General features: G+C 38.4%; 1 protein-coding gene across 10 annotated transcripts in view; it reads right to left on the reverse strand.

Annotated features, from left to right (window-relative positions):
• Window positions 1–14,611, reverse strand: part of DUSP16 (dual specificity phosphatase 16) — an 89,258-nt gene that overhangs the window by 53,588 nt on the left and 21,059 nt on the right. The window contains exon 1 of one of the 10 annotated variants that reach the window (XM_042945830.1): window positions 5,949–6,009. The exons of the other annotated variants lie outside the window; for them this stretch is intronic. The gene's annotated coding sequence lies outside the window, so the exon portion shown is untranslated. Of the gene's footprint in view, window positions 1–5,948; window positions 6,010–14,611 lie in introns of those variants that run through there. 10 annotated transcript variants of the gene reach the window in all.

Genomic DNA, 14,611 nt, shown 5'->3' on the forward strand with positions numbered 1-14,611 from the left:
AAAGACATGTGAGGGGCGCCTGGGTGGCTCAGCAGGTTGAGCCTGCAACTTCAGCTCAGGTCATGATCTCACAGCTCGTGAGTTCGAGCCCCGAGTCGGGCTCTGTGCTGACAGCTGGGAGCCTGGAGCCTGCTTCGGATTCTGTGCCTCCTTCTCTCTCTGCCCGAACCCAATCTCATTCTGTCTCTGTCTCTCTCAAAAATAAATAAACATTAAAAAAAAAAATTTAAAGACACGTGAAAAATAATGGAAAAGGTCTGCATGCGCAGCAAAAGGAGACTCAATAACCTACAAGTCACACTGAATCCTGCAACACAGTATCATGCAACATTTTTAAATGATGGTGTGAAAGCATACTTCTTGACAATGAAGGATGGTCATGACCCATTAAGAGAATAAAAACAAGTTACAAAACAGTAAAGTAAAGCGGAACCTCAAACACCCACATACACACATGAGCACATGACGGATACATTCAAAAGGTACTATTTTTTCCTTTCTATAATCTTGTAAGGTACAAAAACGTCTTAGAAAAGGGCACGACATACACTTCAGAGCCTAAAGTGGCTGTCGCCATCCTGCCTGCATTCCTCCTTACCAGGACCGTTAAGAAAACTTTGGGCTAGAACAAGGTATAGGATTAACAATACAATAAAGGAAAATTGATGTTTACCCTCAAGATAAAAGCTGGATTTCTACTTCACAAAAGAACTTACAAAGAATTATTTTCAATAACAATAATGTTGGGGGGCGGGGAGAGATAAGAAATTGAATTTTATATCACACACTTATGACTATAAACCTGGAGGTTCAGTAGGTCCGTTGGGGTATGACTCTTAATACAAAAGCTTTCTTCTTTACACAAAGAATTCATAGATGGTTTTCTCTTTTAAATGAATATATTCCCTAACACTCTTAAAATGTATTTCAATTTATAAAGTTTCCAAAATAAGCCTGCAAGAGGACTTTCATTCCTCTTATTGGAAAAGCACAAATCTTTCAACAAAGTATATACAGCGGCCTCCTCACTATTCTGAGCTCCTAAATAGACACGCACAACAAGACTTGAACACATTCCAGGCGTGGCCTTCAAGCCTGGACCACACCTGCTTCCAAGGCCCTGAGGCTAAAAATAACTCTGGGGCCTCAAAAACGGGACACCAGCCAGGCCCAGGGGTAGCTGCAGGCCCCTTGCTCAGCTCCACTAACAGTAAAAGCCAGAGCTACGTAACTCTACAATCACAAAAAAAAACAAAAAAACAAAACAAAAAAAAAAAACCCACGACAGGCTTCTTTCTGTGCCAATCAACCTCCATCCTAAGCCTACTCCTTTTCTTTGCCCCTTGACACCAAAGCAAATCTAGGAATTTAGAAACAAGTAAGGTCTTATGGTGCATTGGTTTTAAAAACAACAACTGTGGACCAGGATAAGTCTCCAGAGATGATTCAGGAGACCGTGTTCCTAATTTCACCTCCTCTACAAAGACACTAAAATGTCACAGCAACAGTCACTTGACATCCCCAAGCTTGTTTTTTTTTTTTTTTCCCTCACCTGTAAAAGGAGGAATCCTGTGATCACTTAACGTCTAAAGACTATTTCACTAAGAATATGATATCACGGTCAATGCACCTCAGGCCTTCACAAGGTGCTTTAACAGGACAGAGTACCAGGAATGATTTGATCTTTGAGCAATCATGTCACAGAATTACAGCTTACATCCTACAACACACAAATTAAAATGGATAACTCCTGGGCAATGGGTCCACAAACAGCATGGCAACTGTTCCAGATCATTTCTTTTGTGGTGGGGTATTTCCAAGGTTTGCTCCAAGACAATGCCTTCCACTTCTCTGCCAGTCCCTTGGTACCCAGGAGTCCCCTCTGGGGCATGTTACTCTACCAGGTGAAAAATAAAGGGAGAGGCCAGGGGCAGAGGAAGAAGGGGCAGTGGAAGCAGCAACACTCCTCACTCCAGGCTCCTAGGCTATGCTAATTTAAGTCACTGCATCTGTCCTTACACTTCCCCCTCTGGGGCCCAGGGATGATATCAGGAAGCCGTACCACAGGGCAACGTGGGTGACAAGGCCAGGACCTGGGTGAAAGACTCACATTGCCACAGGACAGCAAGGAGACCAGCAAGGAAGTGGGGCAGCCACGAGAAGAATCAGAATCTTCCCTGTCCTCATCCCAGAGCTACTTTTTCCATTCTGTCCTTTTCACAGTCTATCCTTTCCTCATAATTTGGCTCCATCACATAACCTACCTGTAGTTTCTCTGCCCTTATTTGTTCTTAGAGGCTTTGCTGTTCCCCTATCTCCTTCCTCTCTCCTTCTTCTTCATTTCTCCCTTCATGATTTTCTTTTGTCAGATTAAGCCCTTCTCACGAATCCATTTTCTGTTTTCGGGGGCGGGGGGGACTGCCAAGCCCTTGATAAGGGTTGCTATCCTAAGTAGTAATCACAAATCACAGACTGCTTTGAAACAGTCATCCACAGATTCGGGTGTTTTATCAACCTTTAAAATCTTTTATTTGTTACTGTAATAAAGTTTTATTTCAGAGAAGAGAGAGGAACTTTTTCCAGTTTGGTGTTTCATACATGGTTATACTGCGTGGAGATGATTATCTTACGTTTTTAGTAGCCCTCCAATGCTCTGATGATCTAGACACTAAAGGTAAAACCCCTCTCTAAACCTCAAAGGAAGACCCAAATTCTCTCTGTTATCACACTAGACTGCTTAGAAAACGAACAAGATCTGAATTACTTATAATCTAGCGCAAGCTCTGCACATAGGGACGAAGTGGTCTCCACCAAGAGTCTGACTGGCAAGTTCCGACTGGCACCTGCACCAGCAGCGTCACTGCCCTGCCCTGCCCTTCCTCGTCCACCAGCAGCCTCGGGGAGCCATTCGTTCTCTTCTCAGTTGAGCACAAGCCCATCCAGATGACCTTCGAAGAGAAGAAGAGGCAGAGTGGAAAATGAAATAACTACAGGCCCTTAATCTCAGCTCCCAGTTCACTCTATCGGCTCCTTTTTAAAAAAGGATTTCCCAGGGGTGCCTGGGTGGCTCAGTCGGTTGAGCCTGCGACTTCGGCTCAGGTCATGATCTCACAGCTCTTGAGTTCGAGCCGCGAGTAGGGCTCTGTGCTAACAGCTCGGAGCCTGGAGCCTGCTTCGGATTCTGTGTCTCCCTCTCTCTCTGCCCCAACCCACTTACATTCTGTCTCTGTCTCTCTCAAAAATAAGTAAACATTAAAAAAAATTTTTTTAAAAAGGATTTGCCAAATAATTTGAAAAGCAAAATAAAGAGTAATGGATTATAATCCACAGAAAAAAGTAAGTCCAAAAACAAGATTTCCTATAAACACCTTCTGAACAATGCAAGTTTAAAAGGATATTATTCCTATTTGCTGTTTTGTTGTTTTTTTTAGAGGTGATTCTGTCATCTTTTGGATGGCACTAAATTCTGGTGTGACGTCGGTCAGGTTCAGGCATGCCACACGCAGCAGGGAAGCAGGGAATATCTTCCTACCAAAGTCTCAATTTCCCACTCTGACAAATACCTGTGTCTGTACTGGTAGGTTTCTAAAACACTATGAGGCACTGCGGGGATAAAAACAGAATGGATGGAAGGTCCCTGATATTAATTAGTTGAAAAGGGGTATTTGGACAAATATAAAAAGATAATATGCTAGCAGGGGTACGACAAGTCAAAAAGAAAGTGTCTTAGGCTTCTGAAGGAAAACAGGGACATAAACTGCCAGAGAAGAGGGAAGAAAAATCTACATGAAGAAAACACATAAACAAAGGTAAAGGGATAAATTGTGTGCAGATTTTCCCAGCTAGAACACAGATTATAACAGTGAATAACAAAATAAGTTGGCAAAGGGAAAGGAGTCAGCTGGTGCAGTGTCCTGAAAGTCTAAAAACCATCTACGTCACTGTGAACTTTATGAAAAGAACATGAGCACACTGCTAGATGCATTTCACTGGTAACTTCCTATGGATTGAAATTAAGAGAAGATGAAAGCAAGGAGACTAGTTGCAACCCACAAAGTTTTAGTTGTCGAAGGATGGGCTCTGCCTAGAATGGTGACTACAAAATCTGACAGGAAAGCAAAGAGCCAAGGAACTAGTGATGGTCTAGATCCAGGGCAGTACGCCTGACACAAAACATATCCTTATTAAATAACTGACTTCCTGATTGAGGATGCCTGGGAAAACGGCTATTTAGACTACAGTATTAAATTATTCTACCAAAAAAAATTTCAGAAATAGCTCAGTTACCGTATTCTGTCCCTGCTTCAGATGAACCAGTATCGAGCAAAATGAGCAATAGGTACAAGTTTAAGTCTTACTAGCCAGGTAACTGTTTATAAACAGAAGAATTAGTCATATTAAAAGGCCAAAATAGGGGCACCTGGGGGGCTTAGTCAGGTAAGTGTCCCACTCTTGATTTCAGCTCAGGTCATGATCTTGTGGTTGTGGGATCAAGCCTCGTTTCAGGCTCCCTGCTAAGTGTGGAGACTGCTTGGAATTCTCTCTCCCTCTCTCTCTCTCAAAATAAATAAACTTAAAAAAAAAAAAAATTAAAAGGCCAAAATAAATAAAGCAGAATGTAAAGAGAAGGGGGATGTAGAATGTTGGCATGATGGGTGACTACCTCCTATTTTTCAGTAATTTCTAACATTTCCATTATATATATACACTTATATATATATACTATGCACACAAACACGTATATATGTATATACAAGATACATATCTTCTATGACAAAAAACTAAAGTATATATATTTTAACGAGTCACAAATCATTATGCTCATGCTATTCAGAGGAAGACAGTAAAAATTATTTTACATGAATCATTAATCAAGATAAGTTTTAATACAGAATCATGGGATTCATCCAACAGTGACCTAGTAATGTGAAAAAAATAGATTTTTAAATTACTTTTTTTTAAGTTTTTTTGTTTTTTTTTTTTAGTTTTTATTTATTTTTGAGATAGAGAGAGACAGAGCATGAATGGGGGAAGGTCAGAGAGAGAGAGAGAGACACAGAATCCGAAGCAGGCTCTAGGCTCCAAGCTGTCAGTACAGAGCCTGATGCGGGGCTCGAACTCACAGAGTGTGAGAATATGACCTGAGCTGAAGTCAGACGCTCAAACGACTGAGCCACCCAGGGACCCCTAGATTTTTAAAAATTTAATTACATATCCCTACGACAGCTCTGCTTCAAAGTGCAAAGCATTCATATGTATTCCAGACAAGCAATATAAATATATATAGTTTTAGTACAGACCAATATTCCTTTTCTAAAAGTAACCTGCATGGGAATGTAAGCTGGCGCAGCCACTCTGGAAAACAGTATGGAGGTTCCTCAAAAAACTAAAAATAGAACTACCCTACGACCCAATAATTGCACTACTAGGCATTTATCCACAGGATACAGGTGTGCTGTTTCGAAGAGACACATGCACCCCCATGTTTATAGCAGCACTATCAGCAATAGCCAAAGTATGGGAAGAGCCCAAATGTCCATCGGTGGACGAATGGATAGATAAGATGTGGTATATATGTACAATGGAGTATTACTTGGCAATCAAAAAGAATGAAATCTTGCCATTTGCAACTACGTAGATGGAACTGGAGGGTATATGCTAAGTGAAATTAGTCAGAGAAAGACAAAAATCATATGACTTCACTCATGAGGACTTTAAGAGACAAAACAGATGAACATAAGGGAAGGGAAATAAAAATAATATAAAAACAGGGAGGGGGACAAAACAGAAGAGACTCGTAAATATGGAGAACAAACTGAAGGTTACGGGAGGGGCTGTGGAGGGGGGATGGGCTAAATGGGTAAGGGGCACTAAGGAATCTAGTCCTGAAATCACTGTTGCACTATATGCTAATTTGGATGTAAATTAAAAAAAAAAAAGAATACTACCTCAGAGCCTGCCCAGGGCAAAACTGCATTGACAGTCTGCAATCTTTGTTTAACATCAAACCTAAATTAAATCACAGGAAATGACAGTATGAAATGATGAAAAAAAAAAATTAAGAACTGTTACAATCAATTTAGTGTAATAGATATTGAGATGTCACCAGATTGATAGCAGATTGACCTATAATGAATTATTATTAGAATTAATTATAATAATAATTATTATTAGAATTATTAATTATAATAATTATTAGAATTAATTATAATAATTATTAATAATTATTAGAGTTATTAATTCTAATAATTATTAATAATTAATATAATTAATAATTATATTATTATAATTATTATAATTAATTATAATTATATATTATATAATATATATAATATAATTATATAATTATAATATATAATATATTATATATTATTATATATAATATATATATTATATTTATATATATATATATTATTATATATTATATATATAATATATTAATATATTATATTATATATATATATATATTATTATATATAATAATATTATAATATATATAATATATATATATTATTATATATAATATATAATATATATATAATTATATATATATAATATATATATAATATATATAAATATATAATATAATTATATAATTATAATATATAATTATAATAATTATTATAATTAATAATTATTAATAATTATTAGAATTATTAATTCTTTCTCTAGAACAAAAAGAAGCTAGAAGTTGTATAAAAAGTAAACAATTTTCTGGTTTGTAGACATAAAGATTTCAAACTTTTTGATAGCGCTAAATTTTGCTTTAACATTGTCCTACAGATTCAGGCCTGCCAGACCAGTATATCTTAAAATAAAAATCTTTTTTATATTTAAAAATAAATAAATAAATAACCTGCAGTACCAAAGACCACATATTCAAAATTAAAACTGAAAGCACGATCATTACAAATAAAATAAGTTTGCCACAAGTGAAATTTAGTATAAAGCAAACCACAGTATTGTCTATTAAGAATTCAATGACTTAAATACCAAAATATCTAGTTTCACCATCTCATATAAAATGGAGATCATGGCATAGACTCCAACAATAATGCTTACAAGGCTGCGCTGTTTTACCTCACTGCACCCATTCTCAAATAGGTACAAAAGAAATCTATCACCATTTGCTATCAACATAGGTAAGCATCACAAAACACTAATTATCAGAGACTAAAAGGCCCTCTAAGCACAATGCAATAAATGGTCAATTTTTTTCTGTTGCAAATAGTGTTTGCTTTTTGGAATTCTGGGGTTGTGGACCTTGGCTAAAATGTAAAACTGCAGAAAGAACTATTAAATGGATTAGTGGAATAGATATATGTGCATTTATTGACCACCTACTACATTCAATTTCCTATACAGCAGGTTCTCAGTTTTGTCTAATTACAAGGATCACTTAAGGAACTTGATTTAAAAATATGGTAAAATGGGGGCACGTGAGTGGCTTGGGTGGTTAAGCGTCGACTTCAGCTCAGGTCATGATCTCATGGTTCGAGAGTTTGAGCCGGGCTGTGGGCTCTGTGCTGACAGCTCGGAGCCTCTGGGGGGAGGGGGAGGGGGGGGGAGGGGGAGGGGGGGAGGAGGGGGAGGGGGAGGGGGAGCGAGAGAGTGTGTGTGTCTCTGCCCCTTCCTTGCTAGCACTCTGTCTCTCTCTCAAAAATAAAACAAATATTAAAAATACATATAGGAGATAAAATGATCACTCAGGCCCCTCCCTGGAGAATGATACTTGGGGTCTCAAGTAGAGACTGTGACGTTTAACAAATGCCCCAGGAGGTTCTTCCAATTAGGCAAGTTTAAAAACACACTGACCCAAAGATATATTTGGTTCTCTCAATGTTCACATTCAATCAGTTGTCAAGACCTACTGATTTTCAGTCTCTCTCTCACCTGGAGGACAAAAGGTACAAAAGCTGTGTTTGAACTGAAAATAATGGCAATGGGAATAGCCAATAATGGGAGGAATGGGATGTCAGCCTGAGACAATTCAAATCTCACAGTTGAAGCAGGAATTCCATTCCATTCCTAGTGCAGACCTGATGGGTTAATTTCTCTCTTACAAAATGTTAAGTACTTGCCTAAAGTCACACAATGCGTTAGTGGTGGAAGAGAAAATAGAGCTCCGAAAGAACACTGCTTTCCGCAGCCCTACAGACCTACCATTTTGCAAATTTTAAAAGGCTCCTCAAAAGTACAGAAAGCAATAGGTTTCAGAAGATGAGAAATAATACACCCTTTTAAACACCTGACATGTGTGGCTGTGAGGAGAGACCGTCTCACCAAAATGCCAGCCTGCCATGAAATTGCAGATAAAAAGCCATGCGAGGAGCAATTGTGACTCTTGATCCAAAGGTTGTGGGTTAGCACCCCACATTGAGTGTAGATTACTTAAAAGTAAAATCTTTAAAAAAAGAAAAAAGAAAAAGAAAAAGAAAAAAATAGCCATGTAAGAAGTAGAGAACAAAATGATGAGACAAGCCTCCACAGAACATTCATGAAAAATAAGGAACCCTGAAAGGAGAAGTTTGTCTGCTTCACTGGGTCACTGTGAGAACACAGTAAGTATGCAAAAAAAAAAAATAGTACTTTATAAATTCTAACACTTGCTACAAAGGGAATAACTCAACACAGGATTAATGGAGGAGTATTTTGGCTAACGCAGTAATTCTGAACCTTGGCTGCTGATTAAAATCACCTGGGGAACTCTTAAATATCCTGATTACCTAAATAAACCAGAACCTCTGGGGAGTAGGATCCAGGCATCAGTATTTTTTACACAAACAAGTAGAGGTAGTTTTTTTTTTTGTTTGTTTTTTTTTTTTTTTTTTTTAAGTTTATCCATTTTGAGGGGGGAGTGGCAGAGAGAATCCCAAGCAGGCTCCACACCACCTGAGCTCCATATCTACAGTTGGACACTCAATCAACTGAGCCACCCAGGCGCCCCTAGAGGTTGATTCCCTAAGGCCTCCCAAGGAAGGGCCACAAAAGAGAGACCATCTGGAAGGTGCAGTTTAAGAAGGAGAAAAAAGGGGCACCTGGGTGGCTCAGTCGGTTGAGTGACTTCAGCTCAGGTCATGATCTTGCACTCCATGAGTTCAAGCCCCACATGGGGCTCTGTGCTGACAGCTCAGAGCCTGGAGCCTGCTTCGGATTCTGTGATTCCCTATCTCTGTCCCTCCCCCACTTGTGTTCTCTCTCTCTCTCTCAAAACTAAATAAACATTTAAAAAAAAAAAAAAAAGAAGGAGAAAAGAAAAGGGGCCCCTGGGAGGCTCAGTCAGTTAAGCGCCAACTTGAACTCAGGTCATGATCCTGCAGTCTGTGAATTCAAGCCCTGTGTCGGGCTCTGTGCTGACACCTCAGAGCCTGGAGCCTGCTTGAGATTCTGTGTTCTCCCTCTCTCTCTGCCCCTCCCCTGCTTGTGTGTGCTCTCTCTCTCTCTCAAAATTAAAATAAACGTTTAAAAAAATTTTTAAGAAGTGGAGAAAATGAGTAACATACATAATACTGAAATTCATCTCACCTATCTTCAAAGTGTATGTGTTATAATATCTGCTGGAAGTCTTGGGTTCTGAACATATCATCAGGTAACAGGTAAAATTCTCAATGTCACAGTTTCTAGAATTCCAATACTAATGAAAGACCATGGTTCATTTATAATACCCAACAGAAGTCCACAAGGATATGCTAGGGCACAGAACACATCCTGCCTTAATAAAACAGTTTATGGTTCCAATCCTTCTTCACTGGTTTCTAGGTGTATCAAGAGAAGATTTTTAAAAGTGGAAAGGCGACAAGACAGAGTTCAGTGTTCACCTGTGAATGAACACAAGTTAAATATCTCCACCCAGGAATTTCCCATTACTAAGGGCAAATCACAGGGCATACAATCTTTTGCAATACTTCCCTCTGATCCAATCCTATAAAACTTCATTTAATAAGCTGATGATGGAAACCAAGATTTGGGCCTCCAGCCAAACAATCTATGTTACATTACATAAAGGACATCCCCACCCTTCTCAAAGTTATGACAGTAGTTACTTAAAAAAAAAAAAAAAAAAAGGAGGGGCGCCTGGGTGGTTCAGTTGGTTGAGCATCCGACTCTTGGTTTCCACTCAGGTCATGATCTCATGGTTCGGGAGATCGAGCCGGGGGTCGGGCTCTGCACTGACTGTGGACAGCCTGCTTGGGATTCCCTGTCTCTCTCTGCCCCTCTCCTGTTCGCTCTCTCTCAAAATAAATAAATAAATCTAAAAAAAAAAAAAGTTACAAAAAAAATTTTTTTTAAGGAAAGAAAAGGTAGCATTCGAACAGAATCAGAAGGTTTTATTCCTAATATACCTTATTAACAAACAATAGAAGAAACACCAGGTTAGAAAATGCTCATTTGACTGTCTCCCTTGAGTACTGGGTCTAACTTGTTAACTCATTCATTACATAACAGTTTCTGAACAACTCTTTTGTGCAAATCTTTTTGTTCAGGCATCTTTGGAGGATACAATTTAAGACAATACCACAGAAATAAAATTTGTGCACAAGATACCTGTAAGGCTATGAGTGCTCCAAGAGTGGGAGAAGAGAAAGAATTTTTAGTGGTGACGTCTGAAAGGCAACAAGGAGATGATAAATCTCACCAACCTATATTTACTCTGGATGCTCTCCTACCCCAACTCCTTAGGGTGCTATACAATCTCCTTGTATTCACAAATAACTTCTGGCCAAGAGAAATTTGGAGGGACTGGGGACATCACTAGCCAGCAAACTCTTCTACAAACTCTAGAGGCAACTTCTCAGCTGAACCCTGAGGCTGGCTGCTTCCTGCCAGGAAACACTTAACACAGATTTATCTTCAGGAGGAGGCCAGTTTGCAGATTCTCAATGCACTGACTTAGTGGAGGGAAAGAGGGAGGGGGAAGACAGTTTCCCTTCCTTCAGGTACACTGTCACCTCCCCCAACACAAATATAAACATAAAAAGAAGCATAAAAGGGAAGTACGGCTTTACAACTCTGACAATTACATCTGACAAGATTATACAGACATTTCTGCCCGTCAGTATTTTCCAAAGAGTGTAAGCAGGAAAAACAGAAGAGGAACTAATTATTAAAACTGGTCCATTTTACTGGGAGGTCCAGTAAGGTAGGCAAAAAGTATAAGCTCTCAGGAGCTGGACAACCTAGAATAGTTGTAGACAGAAGTTAGCTGCCTACACTTTAAGGTCCTCGAGATTTTTGGTCAACAGACCACTTCAAAATAACAAAACTGCCCTGCCTGGTCCATGTCTTCCTAACAGTTGTTTCTCTGACTAGTCATGATCCACTACAAACCCTAAAGGAAACCATGACTAAGAAAGTTCTGCTGGCTGCTATACCGACATACAAAGCCTAGATCAGAAAAAAGTAATTAAAACATGTACAAAAACCTGTTCAAGAATGTTCATAGCAGCATTTATAGGATGAAAGGCTATGCAACTGATGAATAGATATGCAAAATGTAGTATATATCCACACAATGGAATATTATTCAGCCATAAAAATGAATGAATACTGATACCTGCTACGACATGGGTAAGTTTTGAAAACAAAGAAAAAAAAAAGCCAGACACAAAAGGCTACATATTATATGACTATGAATATATGAAATGCCCAGAAGAGGCAAATTTATAAAGACAGAAAGTAGATAAGTGGTTGCCAGAGGCTACCTGGGATGGTGGGATGGGGGTGATGGGAAGTGACTGTTAATGTACACAGGGTTGGGGGGGGAGGGGTGATAAAAATGTTTTGGAGTTAGATAGTTGTGATGGTTGCATAGTTCTGTGGGAATACTAAAAAACACTGACTTTTCTTCTACTTTAAAAGGAAGAATTTTATAGTTGTAAATTAGAGCTGAACATTTTTAAAGGGTAAATTTTATGGTATGTGAATTATATCCCAATAAAGTTGTCATCAAAAAGAGAAAGACAAAGAAAGGCCAAGGTACTATAGCAAATGAAAGGAAACTAAAAATATACATGACAAGTAAACGCAGTATCTGATCTTCAACCGGGTCCTATACTAGAGGGGAAAACTGCTGTGAAGAATCTTTTTTTTATTTAAAAAAAAAAAAATTTTTTTTTTTTAACATTTATTTTTGAGACAGAGAGAGACAGAGCATGAATGGGGGGAGGGTCAGAGAGAGAGGGAGACACAGAATCGGAAGCAGGCTCCAGGCTCCGAGCTGTCAGCACAGAGCCCGACGCGGGTCTCGAACTCATGAACCATGAGATCATGACCTGAGCCGAAGTCGGACACTTAACCAACTGAGCCATCCAGGCGCCCCTGCTGTGAAGGATCTTATTGGATCAACTGACATGACCCAGAATACAAAGGATCGACTGGATGAGGGTATTAAATCAATGTTAGGCTTACTAGGTGGACAGCTCTACTGTGGGTAGGAGGATACCTTTGTTCTCTGGAGACCCACTGAAGTGCTTGTGAATAAATGGCCATGATGTGTCCAAATTCTTCCCAAATGGAAAATGTATTATGTATATATGTGAAGAGAGAACAGATGATAAAGCAAAGGGAGCAAACTGTTAATAGCTGATTTTTTCTTTTCTGTAAGTTTAAAATTATTTCCAAACAAAAAGCTTAAAATATGCATACTCTAAGGTACAAAAATTCTACTTCCAATAATTTGTCCCATATAAGTATTTGCCCAAGTATATTACATGTGAAATATAGTTCACTGAAAAACAGGTTTATAATTATAAAAAGTCAGAAACAGAAACAATCTCAATGTCAGCAAACAATAAATGGGTTAAATATACTATCATATCAGTGTAGTATTATTCCCTATGGAAAAATATCTATATGTATTGATGTAGAATGGTTTCCAAAAATTTACCTAAGTTCATTTGTTTTAAACTATAGTTGACAACGTTTTATTAGTTTCAGGTATACAACATAATGATTTGACAATTCTGTATATTACTCAGTCCTTGCCACAATAAGTGTAGTCACTATCTGTCACCATACAACATTATTACAATATCATTGACTACATTCCCTATGCTGTACTTTTTCATCTCTGTGACTTACTTCAAAAACCTATTGTTTTGTGAAGAAAAAAAATCAACAAAACATAGATAGAGGAAGAATGGATTTCTCCCCAGCAACAAAAGCAATTAAAACCTAAGAAGCTCAGGCATGCCTTGTTTTAGTTAGGAAAGAATTTAAAACCATTCTCTACATGTATTTATGAAGCTATTTGTAGATAGAAATAATTTTCTCTCTTACAACACTTGATAATACAAATTTTCCCAGTGCAAAAAGAAACTAATACAATCTGGATGCCATTCTCTCCTAGTTAACTCAAAATATCTTTTAATAAACTTTTAAAAATACAAATACGTCTACCAAAAAGCATAAAAATATGAATATACAGCCAAAGAGCTCTTACAAAGTTAGCATACCCATGTAACTACCATCCTGATCAAGGAATAGAACACTCCAGAAGTTGGCCTCATACACTAACCCATCAATTAATCTCCTTCCCTAAAGGTCACTGCTATCCTGACTTCTTATATCACAGATTGGTTTTGCCTATTTTAGAACTCTTTTCTTCAACGTTATATTTGAGCTCATGTTTTTGTAAATACCAAGATTTTCCTGTTCACTGCTATAAGTATTTCGCTGAATAGATGACAGGATATTTTTTCACTCTTCTACTGAGAGGCCATATAGGTTGTTTTCAGTTTACAGTTGTTATGAATTGTGCTATGAACATCCTTGGACAGGACTTTGGTGAACATAAGCACACATTTCTGTTGGATATACACTTACGGGTAGATTTGCTGGATCACAGGTATGACAAGTAGGAAGAGCTTTAACCTCATATGAAAAAATTTCCAAAGAAGCTCTACAAATTTACAATTCTACCATCAGTGTTTGAGAGTACTAGTTGCTCTGAATCTTTCCTGACACTTGCTGCTTTCAAGTTTTTTGTTGTTATTTGTTTGCTCTTAAATTTCAGCTATTCTGTTCAGTGTGTAGTGGTAATTTACTGTGATTCTGTTCAGCATTCTTTGATGATTAATACGTTGGGCACCTCTAAGAAACTTTTTTTAACCTTCCACAGTTAGATCTACCATTGACCTGGAATTTACTGATTGACTGACTGACTGACTGTTTAATGGGGAGAGGCAGAAAGAGAGGGGGACAGAGGATCCCAAGGAGGCTCTGCACTGACAGCGAGCCTGACGCAGGGCTTGAACTCATGAACCACAAGATCATGACCTGAGCCGAAGTTGGACATTCAGCCAACTGAGCCATGCAGGCACCCCATATTTATTTACTTCTAATGTTTATTTATTTATTTATTTTGAGAGAGAGAGCACGTATCGGGGTGGGGCAGAGAGAGAGGGAAAATCCTAAGCAAGCTCTGTGCTGTTACACAGAGCCCGACTCAGGGCTCAATCCCACAAACCTGAGATCATGACCTGACCTGAAAACAAGAGTCAGATGCTCAACTGAGTCACTCAGGTGCCCCAACCTGGAATTTATTTTATGGATGATGTGAGTAGGGGTCAAAACTAGTTTTTTTCTGATATGGATAGGATATGCAATTGAC

The sequence above is a fragment of the Panthera leo genome, chromosome B4, assembly GCF_018350215.1.
Source record: "Panthera leo isolate Ple1 chromosome B4, P.leo_Ple1_pat1.1, whole genome shotgun sequence".
NCBI lineage: Eukaryota > Metazoa > Chordata > Mammalia > Carnivora > Felidae > Panthera > Panthera leo.